Source organism: Balaenoptera acutorostrata, chromosome 5 (genome assembly GCF_949987535.1).
Source record: "Balaenoptera acutorostrata chromosome 5, mBalAcu1.1, whole genome shotgun sequence".
Lineage (NCBI taxonomy): Eukaryota > Metazoa > Chordata > Mammalia > Artiodactyla > Balaenopteridae > Balaenoptera > Balaenoptera acutorostrata.
In genome coordinates this window covers 8,842,491-8,855,457 of record NC_080068.1, presented here as the reverse complement: position 1 = coordinate 8,855,457, position 12,967 = coordinate 8,842,491, and the positions used below count along the sequence as shown (strand labels likewise).

General features: G+C 40.9%; 1 long non-coding RNA gene across 2 annotated transcripts in view; it reads left to right on the top strand.

Annotated features, from left to right (window-relative positions):
• Nucleotides 1–8,188, top strand: part of LOC130708253 (uncharacterized) — an 82,869-nt gene extending 74,681 nt beyond the window's left edge. Inside the window, exons 3-4 of one of the 2 annotated variants that reach the window (XR_009008397.1) lie at nt 3,563–4,376; nt 7,762–8,188. This is a non-coding gene — a long non-coding RNA (uncharacterized LOC130708253). Of the gene's footprint in view, nt 1–3,562; nt 4,503–7,761 lie in introns of those variants that run through there. The other variant, XR_009008395.1, reaches the window with a different exon arrangement.
• Nucleotides 8,189–12,967: the final 4,779 nt, after the last annotated feature.

Here is a 12,967-nt window from a genome sequence, read left to right as displayed (position 1 = left end):
ATCCTCCATTGTTGGTCTCAAAGTTCTAGCCTCTTTACTTCATAGCAATGGTCACAATTGAACTGTTTATTTATTTTGTGATCATTTGATTACCCTCTGCCTTCCGCATTAGGCTGTCAGGTCAATGAGCAGTGAGAACAAATCTGTACCCTCATTTTATTCACAGTGACCAGGCACATAGTAGACATTCAAGAAATTATTGAATGACTTCAGAAGTCTTCCCAAGCGATTCTTCACTCCGGTAATAATGGTTGGCACTCTCTGAGCGCAAACTCTCTGCCAGGCACAATTAGAAGCATTTCTTACGTGTGTTAGCCTGTTGAACTCTCCCAACAGCCCTGTGAGGTAGGCAGTGCTGTTACCATCTCTGGTCTTCAGATTGGGCAATAGGCCCAAGCCTCACACAGCGGCAAAAGGCTCAGAGTCTGTCTCCACAGCCAGCCTGCACTGCCTGGGAAGTCTGTTCCAGGTGAGCTGCTGCGCCCACCAAAGAAAGGCGGCCCGGACCCGTTTCATGACAAACTAGATTTAATCCATATCGAATTTTATTAGTTATAAGACCATGGCAGCTTGCATACCTTAAATTCTCATTGAATGATGCACATTCTCCATTCATTATCTAAGGAGTGTGTATTGAGCACTTAGCATGTGCCAGAATGTGTGCTAGAAATTAAGGAATATGAAGGAGAATGAGAGAGTCCTTGCTCTTGAGATGCCCCCAGTCTGGTGGGATAAGTGGAGACAGAAAGAAATCATTCAGGATAATTTTATGGGAACAGTGATGAAGATGTCTACAAAGTGCTGGGAGCTGGAGAGAGGGACGAAACTCAGTGTTCCCTAGCAGGAGGTGTGGATGGTCAAAAAAAGAATTTGCTACCTCTTGGAGTCTCTATAGAAAAAATGACTGGTGTGAGGTAGGGCCCTGTTAAGGACTCCTAATACCCTTTACTCTATTTTTTTCCTCGAATGCCCTTTTTTTTCACTCAAATACCCTTTATGCTATTTTTCCACAGCCCCAGTAAGTTTGCAGGGCTGCCAGGACAAAATACCTTAAACTGAGTGGCTTAAACAACATAATTTTTTTCTTTCACAGTTCTAGCGGTTGGAAGTCCAAGATCAAGGTGTCTGGAAGTTGGTTCCTTCTGAGGGAAATGAAGGAGAATCTGTTCCATGCCTTTCTCCTAGGTTCTTACAGTTTGCTGGCAATCTTAAACCCTTCAAAGAATAAAAAACATCATTTTACTTTACTCTCTTCAAGCCTGTCTTGCTTCAGTGGTTACGTTGTATTAAGCATAAATTTATTCATTTTCGTTTTAGTCTTTCCATAAAAATTGCTCTTCAATGATGTCATATGAATGGGATTAAAATATATGTACATAGAATCCTGCTTTATAGATCCCCTCCCTGAAATGCAGGCATCCTTGTCTAATCTCAGACGCCTGGTTAGTGTACCCCAAAAAACACAACAGCAACAAGAATTTTTTTTTTTAATTTTTATTTATTTATTTATTTATTTATGGCTGTGTTGGGTCTTCGTTTCTGTGCGAGGGCTTTCTCCAGTTGCGGCAAGTGGGGACCACTCTTCATCGCGGTGCGCGGGCCTCTCACTATCGCGGCCTCTCTTGTTGCGGACCGCAGGCTCCAGACGCGCAGGCTCAGTAATTGTGGCTCACGGGCCCAGCTGCTCCGCGGCATGTGGGATCCTCCCAGACCAGGGCTCGAACCCGTGTCCCCTGCATTGGCAGGCAGACTTTCAACCACTGCGCCACCAGGGAAGCCCCAAGAATTTTTAAATAGGCAAAACCTACTGTGCTCTGTATCCAATGCATCGCTCCCCCTCTGCAAGAAAATGACCAGACTGTCACGTTCTTTGGGAACAGTCTACACAGTGTTTCTTTTCTGCCACCTCTGTGCTTCTTTAGTTGATTGCAGCCCTGATTCTCACATGCACTTTCTTGGAGTTTTCAGATATAAATATGTTCCCATCAAAGAATCTTCTTCTTATATTCTGTTTGTCTCTCTCTCTGTGTCCCTCATTTCAACCCATCTGTAAACCCCAAACCCACCCAAACATGGCTGATCTGTTTCAACGTACTTCTATAAAATATCTCTAAAAAGCAGGAGGGACGCTGCCCAGGCATGTGGATTCCTAGCTCCATGGAGCGCGAGTGGCATGCAAAGCGGCAGCCTCTGTCAACCGTCCACCGTCCACGGTCCCGTGGGACCTGGGTTCGCCGCCCACCCACCACCTCGCTGGAGCTGACACATGCCTACGGTCCCCACCCGTGGAGCCTTGGCGCTAGTTCCAGAGCTGCCAGAGCTCAGACCACAGGCCCGAGCAGTCAGCCTGTGTGGTGGTCTCCGGCAGTCCACACCCCATCACCATGCATTTGAGTCACCCTATACTCTTGTGCTTCAGTTGCCGTCTCCTGGTCAGCAGGCCCTGCCCAGCTAAGAGGCCCACCCACAAGGTACTTTTTATTGTACGTGGAGCTTCTTAAAAGGTCAGGCTTATTAAGGTATAACTTACATACAGTAAGGTACAGTTTTGACAAATGCATACAATCCTGGAACCGTCACCACGACCTACGTATGATATTTTCATCACGCTGAAAAGTTTCATCAAGCCCCTTTGCAGCCCATATCCTTCTCCATCCCCAGATTACAGTAGGTAATGAATATTTGATGAGCAAATTTTAGTGACTACTGCACTCAGTGAGTTCTAACATCCAATAACTAGAACTCAGTCCAAATATCACAACTACAAAGAAACCAGTCATTTAATCCAGGAAACACAAAATACATTGGAAAAAGAGAACAACAACAAAAAAGAGAGAAATAAATTTTCTAATGAAATGATATATTTTGTCAAACCATAAACTTATTTTTAAAATGAAGTTCTATTTTAAAAAATTTATTAATTAATTTTATTTTTGGCTGCGTTGGGTCTTCGTTGCTGTGTGCTGGCGTTAGTTGCGGTGAGCAGGGCCTACTCTTTGTTGAGGTACGCGGGCTTCTCATTGCAGTGGCTTCTCTTGTTGCGGAGCACGGGCTGTAGGTGCGCAGGCTCAGTAGTTGTGGCTCGCGGGCTCTAGAGCACAGGCTCAGTAGTTGTGGTGCATGGGCTTAGTTGCTCTGCGGCATTTGGGATCTTCCTGGACCACGGCTCGAACCCGTGTCCCCTGCATTGGCAGGCAGATTCTTAACCACTGCCCACCAGGGAAGTCCCTGAACCATAAATTTCTAAAGCTCTTGAAAAAAACTGGAAATCACTTCAGAATACCCATTAAAGGGCCTCTCTACCTCTTCATCCTACTCTGATTATAACCATTTTTCTCAAATATTTACAATAAGATTTAAAACATTTATTGATTTGGAAGTTAATTACTAGTATAGTCAGTATTCAATTTTCAAACGGGTTGTTTGCAAGTTCAATTGTAAATCAGTTGTTTCTATCTCAGCAGGTATTTTTTTATATATGTGTATAATGTTATAAAAAAACGAGTGTTTAAATATTGTTCAAAAAGAGTATTCTAATATTTGTTCTTTGCTTGAATTCTAGATTCTGGAACCTGGGGAGGGACACAGTAAATATTTAGGAGGGAAAATGATGAGGACTTGAAACATCAAGTTGGAATATAGGCGATGACATTCACGGATGAATAAAATAATGGCTCCTATGATTCGGACTTGGCAGTGCCACCCACTGAAAGAGAGAAAACACAGTATGAGGAATAGAACAGGAGTTGAGAGGACGGCAAATTGCATTTGACATGACTGTGGAACATCCAAGTAGAGAAGCCCAGCTGGAGTTGGAAACAGAAATCTGAAATTTGGAGAAGAGGTTATCTGCATGTGGGTGGTCGTTGAAACCATGAGACAATTAGATTCCTAAAAGAGTATAACGTGTGAAAAATGTAATTCACCAAATATCTAATGACTCAACACTCTCTGAGGAAACATCAATATATAATACATGGTCAGATAAGAGAAATCCATAAAGAGAGAGAGGGAAAAAAGTCAAAGATTCTGTTTGGAGTATCATTATAGTCTCAAAAGGAAAACAACTGAAAACACTCTAAGTAAATCTGACTCAAATGCCACCTAAACCTGAATTTGAAGGTCATGGGACAAAGGCGGCAAGCTTTAACAAATCTCCGCTTCCCACCACAGTCTGTCAATCTGCCAGCCAGCTGTACCATCATCACCTGGGAAGCTTTTTAGAGATAAACGTTCCAAGCCCCTTGCCTGTGTATTTTGATCTAGGGGGTCTCACGTGAGGCTCAGGACTCAGTAGTTTTAGAAGCTTCTTCAATCCAACATGCCGCCAGCTTTGGAAACTTCTTCCTAACACCTTCAGCCCTCACCACCTCAAGGTGCACACTTCATTTTTTTTTTCTTACAGACGAAAATAAGTCTCGGTGTATTTCTTGAACTTGGAGACGCATGGCTGAAGACAGAAAGTACCTTCTGTTTTCCTAGTTGTCACGAACTTTTGTGACTAAGAGAAATGTGTAATTGCCAAGCTCAGAAACACCCGGAAATAAAAGAGGTTATTATAAAAATAAGCACCTGTAGACAGTATTTATTTTACTGAAAAAAATAATGGTTTAGAGGAAAAATCAAAGCTATAATGAAATTAATTATTGTTCTGTAAGCCATCCTAAAGGAGGGTTTCCAATAAAAGGGGTTCATTGTCACCATTCAGCTATGCACATGGCTGTCAGGGAGCTACGGGCCGCAGCTGCTCTTGGACGGGCATTATGTGATAACCTGGAGGGTTCCAAATAAGATTACCCACCCAGGAATCCACAGAGCACTGGTCTTCCTCAAGATGTTACTAGGTGGTCCACGAAGTAAATGTTTGTCAAGTAATTTTTTTTTTAATAAATTTATTTATTTACTTATTTTTGGCTGTGTTGTGTCTGCGGAGTACAGGCTCCAGACGTGCAGGCTCAGTAGTTGTGGCTCACGGGCCCAGTTGCTCCGCGGCATGTGGGATCCTCCCAGACCAGGGCTCGAACCCGTGTCCCCTCCATTAGCAGGCAGATTCTCAACCACTGTGCCACCAGGGAAGCCCTGTCAAATAATTTTTAAAACTGCTCTTTACTCCATCCTTTTTTGGTGTTTCACAATGAATATTAGCATACGGAGGGCCCTGAATAGTCCGGCCATCAAGAACCCATTAATTTTCTTTATTCTATTGGTTCCCAATTTTTTTTGACCACACTTTACTTTTTATATAAAACACAGTCATGGAAATGGTGCTCCAGGCAATATCATGGCAAACTTTATAATTCCAATGAGAGCAAGAAAAGAGTAAATTTGTGATCATCTATGAGCAAAAATGAGGAAAGCCTTAGGATAATTTGGAATAATAACATTTGACTGTTAATCTTGATAATACACAGTTTCTGGGTTAAGATAGAGTATGTCAGCATGTTGTAATATAAATGATAATTCAAAGGAAATATTTTAGAAATTTAAGGCACGCTACTAACTTTATTTTAGCAATATTCATCTCCTTAAATTATTGGGATAATTTAAAATATTGTTACCTATTCATTGAAGGATAATAATTCCTAGGAGCTTTTTCTTACTAATGCTAGTAGCATATGTTTGCTTAAAAGTATGAAGTTCATGTCATTCAACATCCAGCTTACCTTTCTGGATGCATCTCCCATTGTTTATGCCATGCTCTAGCTTGCTACACTAAACTCCACAGCACTCTCAAACATGTAATGAATTTTTTTTAAAAAAGTCTATTGAATTTGTTACAATATTGCTTCTCTGTTATGTTTTGGTTTTCTGGCCACGAGGCATGTGGGATCTTAGCTCCCAGACCAGGGATCGAACCGCACCCCATTCACTGGAAAGCAAAGTCTTAACCACTGGACCGCCAGGGAAGTCCCTGTAATGAATTTTTTAATTCTAAATTCTCTACACATTTGCTCATACTGTCATCTTGGCCTGGCATGTCTTCATCACTCACCTCTCAAAGCTTCCTCCAAATCTACATTTCCTTCTCAAACTACTATTGGTCCTGACCACATGGTATTAAACTTTAATCTGTCTCTTCCACTAAATTGTGAATTCCAATAGGACAAGAACTAAATCATGTTTACTTGGGTAACACGTAGGATTTTAAGGCATTTTCCACTGTAATTAAATTTAGAATACGCGATAATATAGTTCCTTGCCTAAATAAAACACATCCTCCGGTGGTCTGAGTTAATGAGATCTGGTAGAAGGCATCAAACGCATCTAGCCCTCACAATGTTCCTTCATCTAAAGTTTGAGGCCATTTGGAGATCTTATTGTTGAGAGTTTGTCGAAGCCTGGCTGTAAAACATTGAGGAGGCTCCTTGAGACACAATACGGTCGATTAGGGATGCAGAAGCCCTGGCCCAGCAATAACACTTTTCGTCCTTGATGCAGAACTTAAAATTTGGTAACAATGTAAATAACAACGGCAACAACAGAGTAGCAGTCTGGGTACTATTCTAAGGGCTTTACCTCTGTTCATTCACATAAGCCTCCCAACTACGCCATGAGGTAGACACTATCATTACGCTTCCCACTTAAAGGAGGGGAAACTGAGGCACAAAGAGGTTAAGTAACTCGTCCAGTGTTACCCAGCTTATAAGTGGTAGAACCGGAACTCAACTTCTAGATTCATTTTGATGGACAAAACATAATCAGTAAATGCCATAGGTGTGGAATTTCTGGAACTAGACTGCCTGTGTTCATAGCCCCATAGTGGTCTTGGGTAAGAAATTATCTTCTGTGGTCTCATCTATAAAAATACCTTGTAGCAGTTTTAATTAGAGTGAGCTTTTTTGCTGTGCCAATCTGACTGCCTCAGGTTCTACCTGTTAGAATGAGTTCCTCTGTCCAATCTTTCAGGGTCATTTCTGAGAACAGAGAAGGATTTTTGCAGGGAAGGCCATACCACCTTAACAGTCCATGAGGTTTTTTGCAATATAATTCCATTAAAATTGCGTTTTTAAAATTTTATTGAAGTATAGTTGATTTACGATGTTGTGTTAATTTCTGCTGTACAGCAAAGTGGCTCAGTTATACATATATATTCTTTTTCATATTCTTTTCCATTATGGTTTATCATAGGATATTGAATATAGTGCCCTGTGCTATGCAGTAGGACCTTGTTGTTTATCCAACTAGTCAGCTGATTGTTTATCTTGTTTTCAAAACTCATATCAGTGACAGAAAGGTTTTCCATCACACTCTGAATCTCAAGTTGAAGCAGGACCCCAATCCTCATGGCTTCTTCACAACGTAAGTGAACACTCTGTCCTTTCTGCTAGCGTTGAGCTTTACAGAATCAGCCTCAGGTTCTGTGACAGGCCAGGCAGTGGTGACAAAGTGGGGCTGATCTGTCCCAGAATGCTCTGGCCTCTCCTGGGCTGTATTCCTGCCCATTTGCTGGTCAGTGAGAAGCATCAAGCCTTTGGACTGGCAGTGGATTTGCAACAGAGGGTTTTTTTTGAAAGAAGATCAGTGCTTCCTGACTCTTCTAGCTTCCCTCAAATATCTCCATTTCAAATACCCCAAATCCCTCATTTTCTTCAACAAGGCACTTATTTTTTTGCAGGTCTCAGGGAATTTGGCACTTGCCACCCAGCAAGGCTTTGGTCATCTCAAGCTTCGTGGCCTTCCTTAGCTAGGCCTCAGATGGAAAATGGCTTTTCTTCACAAGGCTCTGCACTGAACTGATGTCCCTTATCTGCTTTCCAACAGGCCCACCTGAAGGGATCTCCTGTCTCTCTGCAGTCCTTGCTGGAGCCCACCTTGCCTACAGCTTCTAACACAGGCACCCCGCCAAGTTGCCAGCAAGCCTCAATGCTCCAGTGTTAGTGGCATGAAGTCTGAGTCCCCAGAGGCAGCAGGATGTTTAGGCTGCTTGCTTTGCTGCTGCATGAGACCTGCGGTTTCCCATCATCCTACATGAGGGCCAGCGAATCCTCAGTTCTTCTCACCTGAACTCATCAAGCTCCACATGTTGGGGTCTGTCTTTTGCAGCCCCTATTTCTTTTATATCAAGTTCTAATTAGTATTTTTCGGTTGCAAGTAAGTGAACCAAATCTAGCTAGCTTAAGAAAACGAGATATTTATTAGAAGGCTATTAGGATAATGGATAAAACTCAAAGACAGAAATGCAACTGGGTTTCAGGAACAAACCAAAATCAGGAACTCAAAATTGTTAAAATTCTCTCCATCTCTCTTTTCTATCCAGCTCTGTAGGCCAGCTTCATCGGTCTTTCTCTCTGTATCCTAGCTCTCTGTTTCCCAATCTACATTTCAAAGAAGAAAAAAAAGTAGCCAGTGACAGCTTTGAATTTTATAAGTTATACGTGTAATCACCTCTCTTCTACTCTTGCAGCTGTTGATGAAGATACCTTTTAAAAGGAAAGAGCAGTGGATAAATTCTACATAATTTTTCCTTGATTCTTTAAATTACATTTTAAAGAAGTATTTAACTTTAAACAGTCTCAAATGTGCAGAAAAGTTACAAGAAGGGTGCCGGAAAGACTGTTCTATCCTGAACCATTTGAGAGTAAGTTGCCAAAATACCTCATCACCCCCAGACACTTTAGTGTATAATTCCTACTAACAGGGATGCTCTCCTATATAACAACAATATACCATTAATATTAGGAAATTAGTATCAACATATCACTACATCTAACCCCCAGACTCCATACAAGTTTTCCAGTCATCCCAATAATTGTCCTTTATGGAAAAATTATGTAGTCCAGAATCACATGTTACAATTAGACATCTTCAGTCTGGACCAGTTCTTCAGTCTTTCCTTGACGTTCATGCCTCTGACACTTTTAAAGTTTACAGAGCAGGTCACATATTGTAGAATGTCCTTCAAGCAGAGTTCGTCTGATGTTCCTTCAGGATTAGAGTCAGATCACGCTTCTTTGGCAGCACTATCCTAGAAGTGACGCTGTGTTCTCATGGCATCTCTCAGGTGGCACGTGGTTTAATTTTTCTCATGACTGGTCATATTAACTTTGACCACTAGACTCAGGTGGTTTGCCAGACTTCTTCACTGTAAAGTTACTCTTTTCCCCTTGGAAATTAACAAGTATTTTGTAAGGTGGTATGTTGAAACCATGTAAATGCAACACCCCTCAACAAAATTTCATTGTATTCATTCATTCATTTATATCAATATATTCATTTTCTTTCTCAGCTTCTTTGGGTAAATAAATTATTAGCATTCTGTGGCAACAGTGTCAGCTTATAACCTAGGGCTCCTCTGATGCCTATACAAGCCAAAGGCAACGCAGCTGTCTCCTAGGGGCTCTTTTGGGCTGCAGAAGCATGCCCTTGCTCAGGGAGAGCCAGAAGAACTGGGAAGTTAATATCCCCGAGGACAGTTCTCTTTCACTGAACGGCGAGAGCTCGCAGATCAATCCCGCAGCTTTCTTGCTCCTCAGGTTGGACAACTCAGAATGTTCTACACTGTTTCCCAGAGTTCCTCAGAGGGACTGAGCCTAGTTACCTGCATCAGTACATTGCTCAGTAGCACACCCTTTATTATTGGCTTCCTTCCCTTCTTGTCTAAATTTCCCACCCTCCCAAGAACCTCTGCTTCCTGCTATCACGTCCCAGTAAGCTACTTGCATTCTAATCCTTTTCTCAAGATCTGCTTCTGGGGCGCTGATCCTAAGACACACGTCATTCCCACACGACAGAACCTTTAAAGAGATTTTTCTGTGTTTGCCACAAACTCATGATCTGACAATTTGGTTATTAGTCATTCTTTCAAGACTTTGTTTTTCTCTATCTAAATAAAGGGGTACCTCCCCATGATACCAATCTCCCCACCAAAGTGTGGAGTCAAAAGAGATGGACAGGATAAATCGGTGATATTAAAATGTTCCCTGACTCCTTGCAGCCGTAGAAAATCAGGCCAACCTGTGTCAGCAAAACACCATTAAACAAGGTACGTCCATGTCATCTGATCGATCAGTGTCTTTAAGTCAGAGTGTTATGCAATTGCTTTCCTGTTCTCTGTGTTTCCATGGTACCTGAAAGTCCGTCCCTGAATCTGAGCAGAGCATCTGTTTCCCATTCGCCCTAGTGTACTTCTACCGGGAATTACCATTTTTACTTCATAAAAGTAAATGCATACAGTGCATGGCATTTTTTGAAGAGAGGGCTGAAAACAATAATGATGTACTTGGACTTGCTATTCTTAACCCCTCCTCCCAAAAAACCACTCAGTACAAACAACAACAGCTAGACCAACTCCGTCTGGGAAGAGCAGATTTAGAAAGAAGGGAGACACTATATACAGTACCACACACGAGAAAGAAAATATAACGTCTCAGCCTGATACATTGTGGGATGCTGCCGGATGTTGACTCACTTCTCAAAAAACTAAATAGTCTTTTATGCAATGAGTTCAGCTCAAACAAATGTCTCCTGACCCTGCATTGCTACAGGACTAGATGTTGCCAATTTTAATATCTGTATTGGACACTCTGTGTAATTATTTTTCCAAAAGGGCAGACCAAACAAGTTCTGAAGTAGAGAAAACTCTCTGTACACACAGTACTCTCCTGTGCAAGCAACAGGGATAGTTGGACAAATGAAAAGAAGCAAGAAATATTGATGACATTTTAAGAATAAACACATAGTTCCTCCCTAAAAAATAAGATATTTGCAAATAGCACAACCTGCTTAATCTTGCTGGCCATCCATCTCTCCTGAGGGAACTTTGAGTTTTCTGGAAGGAAAGTTCCATAGTTATAAATAAATGTTCCAAACATCTCTATAATTACTTGTTACTTTTAAAGTATTATCCGGTTGGAAATTCATTTTACCTAAAGCATATTTTACAACTGACCAGTATTAAGGAGTTTACTCCGAGAAAGGCATGTTTTTACTTTAGGTAGAAAAAGTTATATAAACACACCTCCCTTTCTACAGTGTGGGATCATTTTTCCTTAAGCTCTACCTCTCATCAGAGTGATCAGAGGCTGACAAATAGGACTCATGGATCAGGAAACGACCTCTACACCATTCGCTTCTCTACAGAATCTAAAATGAAAGGACCCTTCCCACTCAAACATAAGTGCTTTTCACAAAGAAACTTATTTGAGGAAACTAACACCCAAATCTTTTCTGTCTTTCAACTCCTCGTTTTTGGCCTTGGGAAGATGTATGCAGTTCCAATGAGGGAATCCTGAGAGAAGAGAGAAGAAGCTCTTTTTATTTGTTTGTTTTATGGTCTTTGAATAGCCTGGATGTTTCTACAGTTATTTGCACAGGAGTCCAAAGCGTGAATCATTGGTTTTCCTGGACTTTCTGGTCCTGTACAAACTGCCAGTTCTGATGATTCGGCTTCGTGAAAACATCCTCTCCCACTGATATCTTCTTTCATAACATTAAAAGTGAGTGTGTGAAATGAATGACTCATACTTCTTAAAGAAAAGAGAAATAGAAAAATGGCTTTTAAAGATAACACTTAAGATAACATAGTCAGAATGGCTATCACCAAAAAGAACACAAATAGCAAATGTTGGTGAGGATGTGGAGAAAAGGGAACCCTCGTACATGGTTGGTGGGAGTGTATATTGGTGCAGCCACTGTGGAAAAAGTATGGAGGTTTCTCAAAAACTCTAAAAATAGAAGTACCATATTACCCAGCAATTCCTTTCCTGGGTAGATATCTGAAAGACACAAAAACACTAATTTGAAAAGATACTTGCACCCCGATGTTCAAAGCAATGTTATTTACAATTGCCAAGATATGGAAACAACCTAAGTGTCCATCAACAGATGAATGAAAACACTCCCATTTACCATTGCAACAAAAAGAATAAAGTATCTAGGAATAAACCTACCTAAGGAGACAAAAGACCTGTATGCAGAAAATTATAAGACACTGATGAAAGAAATTAAAGATGATACAAACAGATGGAGAGATATACCATGCTTTTGGATTGGAAGAATCAACATTGTGAAAATGACTATATTACCCAAAGCAATCTACAGATTCAATGCAATCCCTATCAAACTACCAATGGCATTTTTCACAGAACTAGAACAAAAAATTTCACAATTTGTATGGAAACACAAAAGAACCCGAATAGCCAAAGCAATCTTGAGAAAGAAAAATGGAGCTGGAGGAATCAGGTTCCCTGACTTCAGACTATACTACAAAGGTGGATTAATCAAGACAGTATGGTCCTGGCACAAAAACAGAAATATAGATCAATGGAACAGGATAGAAAGCCCAGAGAAAAACCCATGCACATATGGTCACCTTATCTTTGATAAAGGAGGCAAGAATATACAGTGGAGAAAAGACAGCCTCTTCAATAAGTGATGCTGGGAAAACTGGACAGCTACATGTAAAAGAATGAAATTAGAACACTCCCTAACACCATACACAAAAATAAACTCAAAATGGATTAAAGACCTAAATGTAAGGCCAGATACTATCAAACTCTTAGAGGAAAACATAGGCAGAACACTCTATGACATAAATCACAGCAAGATCCTTTTTGGCCCATCTCCTAGAGAAATGTAAATAAAAACAAAAATAAACAAATGGGACCTAATGAAACTTAAAAGCTTTTGCACAGCAAAGGAAACCATAAACAAGACCAAAAGACAACACTCAGAATGGGAGAAAATATTTGCCAATGAAGCAACTGACAAAGGATTCATCTCCAAAATTTACAAGCAGCTCATGTAGCTCAATATCAAAAAAACAAACAACCCAATCCAAACATGGGCAGGAGACCTAAACAGACATTTCTCCAAAGAAGATATACAGATTGCCAACAAACACATGCAAGAATGCTCAACATCATTAATCATTAGAGAAATGCAAATCAAAACTACAATGAGATATCATCTCACACCGGTCAGAATGGCCACCATCAAAAAATCTACAAACAGTAAATGCTGGAGAGGA